Source organism: Amia ocellicauda, unplaced genomic scaffold (assembly GCF_036373705.1).
Source record: "Amia ocellicauda isolate fAmiCal2 unplaced genomic scaffold, fAmiCal2.hap1 HAP1_SCAFFOLD_68, whole genome shotgun sequence".
NCBI classification, from domain to species: Eukaryota; Metazoa; Chordata; class Actinopteri; order Amiiformes; family Amiidae; genus Amia; species Amia ocellicauda.
In genome coordinates, this window is record NW_027102996.1 from 407,501 (window position 1) to 417,500 (window position 10,000).

A 10,000-nucleotide genomic window follows, 5' to 3' on the forward strand; every position below is an offset into this window, starting at 1 on the left:
ATACACCAGAACCCAATATTATTGGCGAGTCGGGTAGTCCATCATCACAGTTCGAGGGCAGGCATCATTTCAGTAATTTCATCCCGTTGCATTCACATCCGTGCCTTGAATGAGATTGAATGTGATCTTTGCTCTCAAGTATGTTCCCAAGTTTTACACTTTCGTGCTTTGCATGAATGGGAATGGAACCGTGTGTGTTGAATGAGGCTCCTTGTGAGCACTGAACTTTGTCCGGTGGAGTTCCTTTTTGTGTTGCTGTAATTGTGTCATTTCTCGATGAGAAAGATTAGGCAACATTTAGTCACTTCTAGCCATGATGCTCAATTTATTTACGAATGTACACTAGTTACTAGGGACCGTTTACGTTGGAGAACAAGATCTATTGTATGCCTGTGTATTTGGGGAAGTCAAATCTGAAATAATGATGAAATTGCGTGTATCCAAAGTTAAAACTCGTGATTTGTCGCCCTCTGGTGTGTAAAAGATGCAAAAGCTTACAGCACCTGGTATTCCCAGGCGGTCTCCCATCCAAGTACTGACCAGGCCCGAGCCTGCTTAGCTTCCGAGATCGGATGAGATCGGGCGTATTCAGGCTAGTATGGCCGTAATCCAGGGAGGCTGTCCCTGACGCTCTACTTAAAGGGAAGGCAATATCCGTTTCTGCCGCTCATACTTGCAATTGAACTGTCTCTCTACTCTAAAGTCCGGGACACACCAGCGCGCCGCAGACAGTCCCTGCTAACACGAAACGTTGTGGCAACGTTGTGCGTTAGCTGGGGTGCCACACCAGACCGGAACTATATATTACAAAACGAACACATTGTCTTGATAAAACAGCTGTAATTGAGTGCCTGACACGCCAGTCAAGCGCAATCTTGAGAAGGTGTGCATTTCAGTAAGGATTTCAATTGACATGCAGTATGAAACTGAAAGGAGGTTGCATCACTATGATGCATAACATTGCATGTATTGTATTTTCAAGTGTGTGCATTCATCCTGTTGTCATTTTGTTTTGAAAGCAGAAGAATCATTCAACAGGTTGCTGAGACAAATGTAAACCAGTAAAACATATGAAGAGAAACAAACCTTGAATATAAGTTCAGTTGTTTAAACATTTGACAAACTATGGTGAGGGGGTAAGAAAACACATAAATCCAGCAGCTCCTGTATTTCAATACACCAGAACCCAATATTATTGGCGAGTCGGGTAGTCCATCATCACAGTTCGAGGGCAGGCATCATTTCAGTAATTTCATCCCGTTGCATTCACATCCGTGCCTTGAATGAGATTGAATGTGATCTTTGCTCTCAAGTATGTTCCCAAGTTTTACACTTTCGTGCTTTGCATGAATGGGAATGGAACCGTGTGTGTTGAATGAAGCTCCTTGTGAGCACTGAACTTTGTCCGGTGGAGTTCCTTTTTGTGTTGCTGTAATTGTGTCATTTCTCGATGAGAAAGATTAGGCAACATTTAGTCACTTCTAGCCATGATGCTCAATTTATTTACGAATGTACCCTAGTTACTAGGGACCGTTTACGTTGGAGAACAAGATCTATTGTATGCCTGTGTATTTGGGGAAGTCAAATCTGAAATAATGATGAAATTGCGTGTATCCAAAGTTAAAACTCGTGATTTGTCGCCCTCTGGTGTGTAAAAGATGCAAAAGCTTACAGCACCTGGTATTCCCAGGCGGTCTCCCATCCAAGTACTGACCAGGCCCGAGCCTGCTTAGCTTCCGAGATCGGACGAGATCGGGCGTATTCAGGCTAGTATGGCCGTAAGCCAGGGAGGCTGTCCCTGACGCTCTACTTAAAGGGAAGGCAATATCCGTTTCTGCCGTTCATACTTACAGTTGAACTGTCTCTCTACTCTAAAGCCCGGGACACACCAGCGCGCCGCAGACAGTCCCTGCTAACACGCCACGTTGTGGCAACATTGTGGCAACGTTGTGCGTTAGCTGGGGTGCCACACCAGACCGGAACTATATATTACAAAACGAACACATTCTCTTGATAAAACAGCTGTAATTGAGTGCCTGACACGCCAGTCAAGCGCAATCTTGAGAAGGTGTGCATTTCAGTAAGGATTTCTATTGACATGCAGTATGAAACTGAAAGGAGGTTGCATCACTATGATGCATAACATTGCATGTATTGTATTTTCAAGTGTGTGCATTCATCCTGTTGTCATTTTGTTTTGAAAGCAGAAGAATCATTCAACAGGTTGCTGAGACAAATGTAAACCAGTAAAACATATGAAGAGAAACAAACCTTGAATATAAGTTCAGTTGTTTAAACATTTGACAAACTATGGTGAGGGGGTAAGAAAACACACAAATCCAGCAGCTCCTGTATTTCAATACACCAGAACCCAATATTATTGGCGAGTCGGGTAGTCCATCATCACAGTTCGAGGGCAGGCATCATTTCAGTAATTTCATCCCGTTGCATTCACATCCGTGCCTTGAATGAGATTGAATGTGATCTTTGCTCTCAAGTATGTTCCCAAGTTTTACACTTTCGTGCTTTGCATGAATGGGAATGGAACCGTGTGTGTTGAATGAGGCTCCTTGTGAGCACTGAACTTTGTCCGGTGGAGTTCCTTTTTGTGTTGCTGTAATTGTGTCATTTCTCGATGAGAAAGATTAGGCAACATTTAGTCACTTCTAGCCATGATGCTCAATTTATTTACGAATGTACCCTAGTTACTAGGGACCGTTTACGTTGGAGAACAAGATCTATTGTATGCCTGTGTATTTGGGGAAGTCAAATCTGAAATAATGATGAAATTGCGTGTATCCAAAGTTAAAACTCGTGATTTGTCGCCCTCTGGTGTGTAAAAGATGCAAAAGCTTACAGCACCTGGTATTCCCAGGCGGTCTCCCATCCAAGTACTGACCAGGCCCGAGCCTGCTTAGCTTCCGAGATCGGGCGTATTCAGGCTAGTATGGCCGTAAGCCAGGGAGGCTGTCCCTGACGCTCTACTTAAAGGGAAGGCAATATCCGTTTCTGCCGCTCATACTTACAGTTGAACTGTCTCTCTACTCTAAAGCCCGGGACACACCAGCGCGCCGCAGACAGTCCCTGCTAACACGCCACGTTGTGGCAACATTGTGGCAACGTTGTGCGTTAGCTGGGGTGCCACACCAGACCGGAACTATATATTACAAAACGAACACATTCTCTTGATAAAACAGCTGTAATTGAGTGCCTGACACGCCAGTCAAGCGCAATCTTGAGAAGGTGTGCATTTCAGTAAGGATTTCTATTGACATGCAGTATGAAACTGAAAGGAGGTTGCATCACTATGATGCATAACATTGCATGTATTGTATTTTCAAGTGTGTGCATTCATCCTGTTGTCATTTTGTTTTGAAAGCAGAAGAATCATTCAACAGGTTGCTGAGACAAATGTAAACCAGTAAAACATATGAAGAGAAACAAACCTTGAATATAAGTTCAGTTGTTTAAACATTTGACAAACTATGGTGAGGGGGTAAGAAAACACACAAATCCAGCAGCTCCTGTATTTCAATACACCAGAACCCAATATTATTGGCGAGTCGGGTAGTCCATCATCACAGTTCGAGGGCAGGCATCATTTCAGTAATTTCATCCCGTTGCATTCACATCCGTGCCTTGAATGAGATTGAATGTGATCTTTGCTCTCAAGTATGTTCCCAAGTTTTACACTTTCGTGCTTTGCATGAATGGGAATGGAACCGTGTGTGTTGAATGAGGCTCCTTGTGAGCACTGAACTTTGTCCGGTGGAGTTCCTTTTTGTGTTGCTGTAATTGTGTCATTTCTCGATGAGAAAGATTAGGCAACATTTAGTCACTTCTAGCCATGATGCTCAATTTATTTACGAATGTACCCTAGTTACTAGGGACCGTTTACGTTGGAGAACAAGATCTATTGTATGCCTGTGTATTTGGGGAAGTCAAATCTGAAATAATGATGAAATTGCGTGTATCCAAAGTTAAAACTCGTGATTTGTCGCCCTCTGGTGTGTAAAAGATGCAAAAGCTTACAGCACCTGGTATTCCCAGGCGGTCTCCCATCCAAGTACTGACCAGGCCCGAGCCTGCTTAGCTTCCGAGATCGGACGAGATCGGGCGTATTCAGGCTAGTATGGCCGTAAGCCAGGGAGGCTGTCCCTGACGCTCTACTTAAAGGGAAGGCAATATCCGTTTCTGCCGCTCATACTTGCAGTTGAACTCTCTCTCTACTCTAAAGTCCGGGACACACCAGCGCGCCGCAGACAGTCCCTGCTAACACGAAACGTTGTGGCAACGTTGTGCGTTAGCTGGGGTGCCACACCAGACCGGAACTATATATTACAAAACGAACATATTGTCTTGATAATACAGCTGTAATTGAGTGCCTGACACGCCAGTCAAGCGCAATCTTGAGAAGGTGTGCATTTCAGTAAGGATTTCAATTGACATGCAGTATGAAACTGAAAGGAGGTTGCATCACTATGATGCATAACATTGCATGTATTGTATTTTCAAGTGTGTGCATTCATCCTGTTGTCATTTTGTTTTGAAAGCAGAAGAATCATTCAACAGGTTGCTGAGACAAATGTAAACCAGTAAAACATATGAAGAGAAACAAACCTTGAATATAAGTTCAGTTGTTTAAACATTTGACAAACTATGGTGAGGGGGTAAGAAAACACACAAATCCAGCAGCTCCTGTATTTCAATACACCAGAACCCAATATTATTGGCGAGTCGGGTAGTCCATCATCACAGTTCGAGGGCAGGCATCATTTCAGTAATTTCATCCCGTTGCATTCACATCCGTGCCTTGAATGAGATTGAATGTGATCTTTGCTCTCAAGTATGTTCCCAAGTTTTACACTTTCGTGCTTTGCATGAATGGGAATGGAACCGTGTGTGTTGAATGAGGCTCCTTGTGAGCACTGATCTTTGTCCGGTGGAGTTCCTTTTTGTGTTGCTGTAATTGTGTCATTTCTCGATGAGAAAGATTAGGCAACATTTAGTCACTTCTAGCCATGATGCTCAATTTATTTACGAATGTACCCTATTTACTAGGGACCGTTTACGTTGGAGAACAAGATCTATTGTATGCCTGTGTATTTGGGGAAGTCAAATCTGAAATAATGATGAAATTGCGTGTATCCAAAGTTAAAACTCGTGATTTGTCGCGCTCTGGTGTGTAAAAGATGCAAAAGCTTACAGCACCTGGTATTCCCAGGCGGTCTCCCATCCAAGTACTGACCAGGCCCGAGCCTGCTTAGCTTCCGAGATCGGACGAGATCGGGCGTATTCAGGCTAGTATGGCCGTAAGCCAGGGAGGCTGTCCCTGACGCTCTACTTAAAGGGAAGGCAATATCCGTTTCTGCCGTTCATACTTACAGTTGAACTGTCTCTCTACTCTAAAGCCCGGGACACACCAGCGCGCCGCAGACAGTCCCTGCTAACACGAAACGTTGTGGCAACGTTGTGCGTTAGCTGGGGTGCCACACCAGACCGGAACTATATTTTACAAAACGAACACATTTGTCTTGATAAAACAGCTGTAATTGAGTGCCTGACACGCCAGTCAAGCGCAATCTTGAGAAGGTGTGCATTTCAGTAAGGATTTCAATTGACATGCAGTATGAAACTGAAAGGAGGTTGCATCACTATGATGCATAACATTGCATGTATTGTATTTTCAAGTGTGTGCATTCATCCTGTTGTCATTTTGTTTTGAAAGCAGAAGAATCATTCAACAGGTTGCTGAGACAAATGTAAACCAGTAAAACATATGAAGAGAAACAAACCTTGAATATAAGTTCAGTTGTTTAAACATTTGACAAACTATGGTGAGGGGGTAAGAAAACACACAAATCCAGCAGCTCCTGTATTTCAATACACCAGAACCCAATATTATTGGCGAGTCGGGTAGTCCATCATCACAGTTCGAGGGCAGGCATCATTTCAGTAATTTCATCCCGTTGCATTCACATCCGTGCCTTGAATGAGATTGAATGTGATCTTTGCTCTCAAGTATGTTCCCAAGTTTTACACTTTCGTGCTTTGCATGAATGGGAATGGAACCGTGTGTGTTGAATGAGGCTCCTTGTGAGCACTGATCTTTGTCCGGTGGAGTTCCTTTTTGTGTTGCTGTAATTGTGTCATTTCTCGATGAGAAAGATTAGGCAACATTTAGTCACTTCTAGCCATGATGCTCAATTTATTTACGAATGTACCCTATTTACTAGGGACCGTTTACGTTGGAGAACAAGATCTATTGTATGCCTGTGTATTTGGGGAAGTCAAATCTGAAATAATGATGAAATTGCGTATATCCAAAGTTAAAACTCGTGATTTGTCGCGCTCTGGTGTGTAAAAGATGCAAAAGCTTACAGCACCTGGTATTCCCAGGCGGTCTCCCATCCAAGTACTGACCAGGCCCGAGCCTGCTTAGCTTCCGAGATCGGACGAGATCGGGCGTATTCAGGCTAGTATGGCCGTAAGCCAGGGAGGCTGTCCCTGACGCTCTACTTAAAGGGAAGGCAATATCCGTTTCTGCCGTTCATACTTACAGTTGAACTGTCTCTCTACTCTAAAGCCCGGGACACACCAGCGCGCCGCAGACAGTCCCTGCTAACACGCCACGTTGTGGCAACATTGTGGCAACGTTGTGCGTTAGCTGGGGTGCCACACCAGACCGGAACTATATATTACAAAACGAACACATTGTCTTGATAATACAGCTGTAATTGAGTGCCTGACACGCCAGTCAAGCTCAATCTTGAGAAGGTGTGCATTTCAATAAGGATTTCAATTGACATACAGTATGAAACTGAAAGGAGGTTGCATCACTATGATGCATAACATTGCATGTATTGTATTTTCAAGTGTGTGCATTCATCCTGTTGTCATTTTGTTTTGAAAGCAGAAGAATCATTCAACAGGTTGCTGAGACAAATGTAAACCAGTAAAACATATGAAGAGAAACAAACCTTGAATATAAGTTCAGTTGTTTAAACATTTGACAAACTATGGTGAGGGGGTAAGAAAACACACAAATCCAGCAGCTCCTGTATTTCAATACACCAGAACCCAATATTATTGGCGAGTCGGGTAGTCCATCATCACAGTTCGAGGGCAGGCATCATTTCAGTAATTTCATCCCGTTGCATTCACATCCGTGCCTTGAATGAGATTGAATGTGATCTTTGCTCTCAAGTATGTTCCCAAGTTTTACACTTTCGTGCTTTGCATGAATGGGAATGGAACCGTGTGTGTTGAATGAGGCTCCTTGTGAGCACTGAACTTTGTCTGGTGGAGTTCCTTTTTGTGTTGCTGTAATTGTGTCATTTCTCGATGAGAAAGATTAGGCAACATTTAGTAACTTCTAGCCATGATGCTCAATTTATTTACGAATGTACCCTAGTTACTAGGGACCGTTTACGTTGGAGAACAAGATCTATTGTATGCCTGTGTATTTGGGGAAGTCAAATCTGAAATAATGATGAAATTGCGTGTATCCAAAGTTAAAACTCGTGATTTGTCGCCCTCTGGTGTGTAAAAGATGCAAAAGCTTACAGCACCTGGTATTCCCAGGCGGTCTCCCATGCAAGTACTGACCAGGCCCGAGCCTGCTTAGCTTCCGAGATCGGACGAGATCGGGCGTATTCAGGCTAGTATGGCCGTAAGCCAGGAATGCTGTCCCTGACGCTCTACTTAAAGGGAAGGCAATATCCGTTTCTGCCGTTCATACTTACAGTTGAACTGTCTCTCTACTCTAAAGCCCGGGACACACCAGCGCGCCGCAGACAGTCCCTGCTAAGACGCCACGTTGTGGCAACATTGTGGCAACGTTGTGCGTTAGCTGGGGTGCCACACCAGACCGGAACTATATTTTACAAAACGAACACATTGTCTTGATAATACAGCTGTAATTGAGTGCCTGACATGCCAGTCAAGCGCAATCTTGAGAAGGTGTGCATTTCAGTAAGGATTTCAATTGACATGCAGTATGAAACTGAAAGGAGGTTGCATCACTATGATGCATAACATTGCATGTATTGTATTTTCAAGTGTGTGCATTCATCCTGTTGTCATTTTGTTTTGAAAGCAGAAGAATCATTCAACAGGTTGCTGAGACAAATGTAAACCAGTAAAACATATGAAGAGAAACAAACCTTGAATATAAGTTCAGTTGTTTAAACATTTGACAAACTATGGTGAGGGGGTAAGAAAACACACAAATCCAGCAGCTCCTGTATTTCAATACACCAGAACCCAATATTATTGGCGAGTCGGGTAGTCCATCATCACAGTTCGAGGGCAGGCATCTTTTCAGTAATTTCATCCCGTTGCATTCACATCCGTGCCTTGAATGAGATTGAATGTGATCTTTGCTCTCAAGTATGTTCCCAAGTTTTACACTTTTGTGCTTTGCATGAATGGGAATGGAACCGTGTGTGTTGAATGAGGCTCCTTGTGAGCACTGATCTTTGTCCGGTGGAGTTCCTTTTTGTGTTGCTGTAATTGTGTCATTTCTCGATGAGAAAGATTAGGCAACATTTAGTCACTTCTAGCCATGATGCTCAATTTATTTACGAATGTACCCTAGTTACTAGGGACCGTTTACGTTGGAGAACAAGATCTATTGTTTGCCTGTGTATTTGGGGAAGTCAAATCTGAAATAATGATGAAATTGCGTGTATCCAAAGTTAAAACTCGTGATTTGTCGCGCTCTGGTGTGTAAAAGATGCAAAAGCTTACAGCACCTGGTATTCCCAGGCGGTCTCCCATCCAAGTACTGACCAGGCCCGAGCCTGCTTAGCTTCCGAGATCGGACGAGATCGGGCGTATTCAGGCTAGTATGGCCGTGAGCCAGGGAGCCTGTCCCTGACGCTCTATTTAAAGGGATGGCAATATCCGTTTCTGCCGTTCATACTTACAGTTGAACTGTCTCTCTACTCTAAAGCCCGGGACACACCAGCGCGCCGCAGACAGTCCCTGCTAATATGCCACGTTGTGGCAACGTTGTGCGTTAGCTGGGGTGCCACACCAGACCGGAACTATATTTTACAAAACGAACACATTTGTCTTGATAAAACAGCTGTAATTGAGTGCCTGACACGCCAGTCAAGCGCAATCTTGAGAAGGTGTGCATTTCAGTAAGGATTTCAATTGACGTGCAGTATGAAACTGAAAGGAGGTTGCATCACTATGATGCATAACATTGCATGTATTGTATTTTCAAGTGTGTGCATTCATCCTGTTGTCATTTTGTTTTGAAAGCAGAAGAATCATTCAACAGGTTGCTGAGACAAATGTAAACCAGTAAAACATATGAAGAGAAACAAACCTTGAATATAAGTTCAGTTGTTTAAACATTTGACAAACTATGGTGAGGGGGTAAGAAAACACACAAATCCAGCAGCTCCTGTATTTCAATACACCAGAACCCAATATTATTGGCGAGTCGGGTAGTCCATCATCACAGTTCGAGGGCAGGCATCATTTCAGTAATTTCATCCCGTTGCATTCACATCCGTGCCTTGAATGAGATTGAATGTGATCTTTGCTCTCAAGTATGTTCCCAAGTTTTACACTTTCGTGCTTTGCATGAATGGGAATGGAACCGTGTGTGTTGAATGAGGCTCCTTGTGAGCACTGAACTCTGTCCGGTGGAGTTCCTTTTTGTGTTGCTGTAATTGTGTCATTTCTCGATGAGAAAGATTAGGCAACATTTAGTCACTTCTAGCCATGATGCTCAATTTATTTACGAATGTACCCTAGTTACTAGGGACCGTTTACGTTGGAGAACAAGATCTATTGTATGCCTGTGTATTTGGGGAAGTCAAATCTGAAATAATGATGAAATTGCGTGTATCCAAAGTTAAAACTCGTGATTTGTCGCCCTCTGGTGTGTAAAAGATGCAAAAGCTTACAGCACCTGGTTTTCCCAGGTGGTCTCCCATCCAAGTACTGACCAGGCCCGAGCCTGCTTAGCTTCCGAGATCGG

The 10,000-nt window shown here is 43.5% G+C and overlaps 8 non-coding genes and 1 pseudogene across 8 annotated transcripts in view; all 9 read right to left on the reverse strand.

Moving 5' to 3' along the window:
- Positions 1–491: 491 nt before the first annotated feature.
- LOC136741460 (5S ribosomal RNA) lies at positions 492–610 on the reverse strand. The gene has a single exon (XR_010814152.1). It is a non-coding gene; the product is annotated as a 5S ribosomal RNA (ribosomal RNA).
- A 1,055-nt stretch (positions 611–1,665) lies between these two features.
- LOC136741369 (5S ribosomal RNA) lies at positions 1,666–1,784 on the reverse strand. The gene has a single exon (XR_010814064.1). It is a non-coding gene; the product is annotated as a 5S ribosomal RNA (ribosomal RNA).
- A 1,066-nt stretch (positions 1,785–2,850) lies between these two features.
- LOC136741718 (uncharacterized) lies at positions 2,851–2,959 on the reverse strand (annotated as a pseudogene).
- Positions 2,960–4,025: 1,066 nt separating this feature from the next.
- LOC136741370 (5S ribosomal RNA) lies at positions 4,026–4,144 on the reverse strand. The gene has a single exon (XR_010814065.1). It is a non-coding gene; the product is annotated as a 5S ribosomal RNA (ribosomal RNA).
- A 1,055-nt stretch (positions 4,145–5,199) lies between these two features.
- LOC136741371 (5S ribosomal RNA) lies at positions 5,200–5,318 on the reverse strand. Its single transcript, XR_010814066.1, has one exon. It is a non-coding gene; the product is annotated as a 5S ribosomal RNA (ribosomal RNA).
- Positions 5,319–6,374: 1,056 nt separating this feature from the next.
- LOC136741372 (5S ribosomal RNA) lies at positions 6,375–6,493 on the reverse strand. Its single transcript, XR_010814067.1, has one exon. It is a non-coding gene; the product is annotated as a 5S ribosomal RNA (ribosomal RNA).
- A 1,066-nt stretch (positions 6,494–7,559) lies between these two features.
- LOC136741518 (5S ribosomal RNA) lies at positions 7,560–7,678 on the reverse strand. The gene has a single exon (XR_010814207.1). It is a non-coding gene; the product is annotated as a 5S ribosomal RNA (ribosomal RNA).
- A 1,066-nt stretch (positions 7,679–8,744) lies between these two features.
- On the reverse strand, positions 8,745–8,863 carry LOC136741570 (5S ribosomal RNA). Its single transcript, XR_010814256.1, has one exon. It is a non-coding gene; the product is annotated as a 5S ribosomal RNA (ribosomal RNA).
- Positions 8,864–9,919: 1,056 nt separating this feature from the next.
- LOC136741416 (5S ribosomal RNA) overlaps positions 9,920–10,000 on the reverse strand; it is a 119-nt gene continuing 38 nt past the window's right edge. Inside the window, exon 1 of the ribosomal RNA XR_010814109.1 lies at positions 9,920–10,000. This exon is cut by the window's right edge and continues 38 nt beyond it. This is a non-coding gene — a ribosomal RNA (5S ribosomal RNA).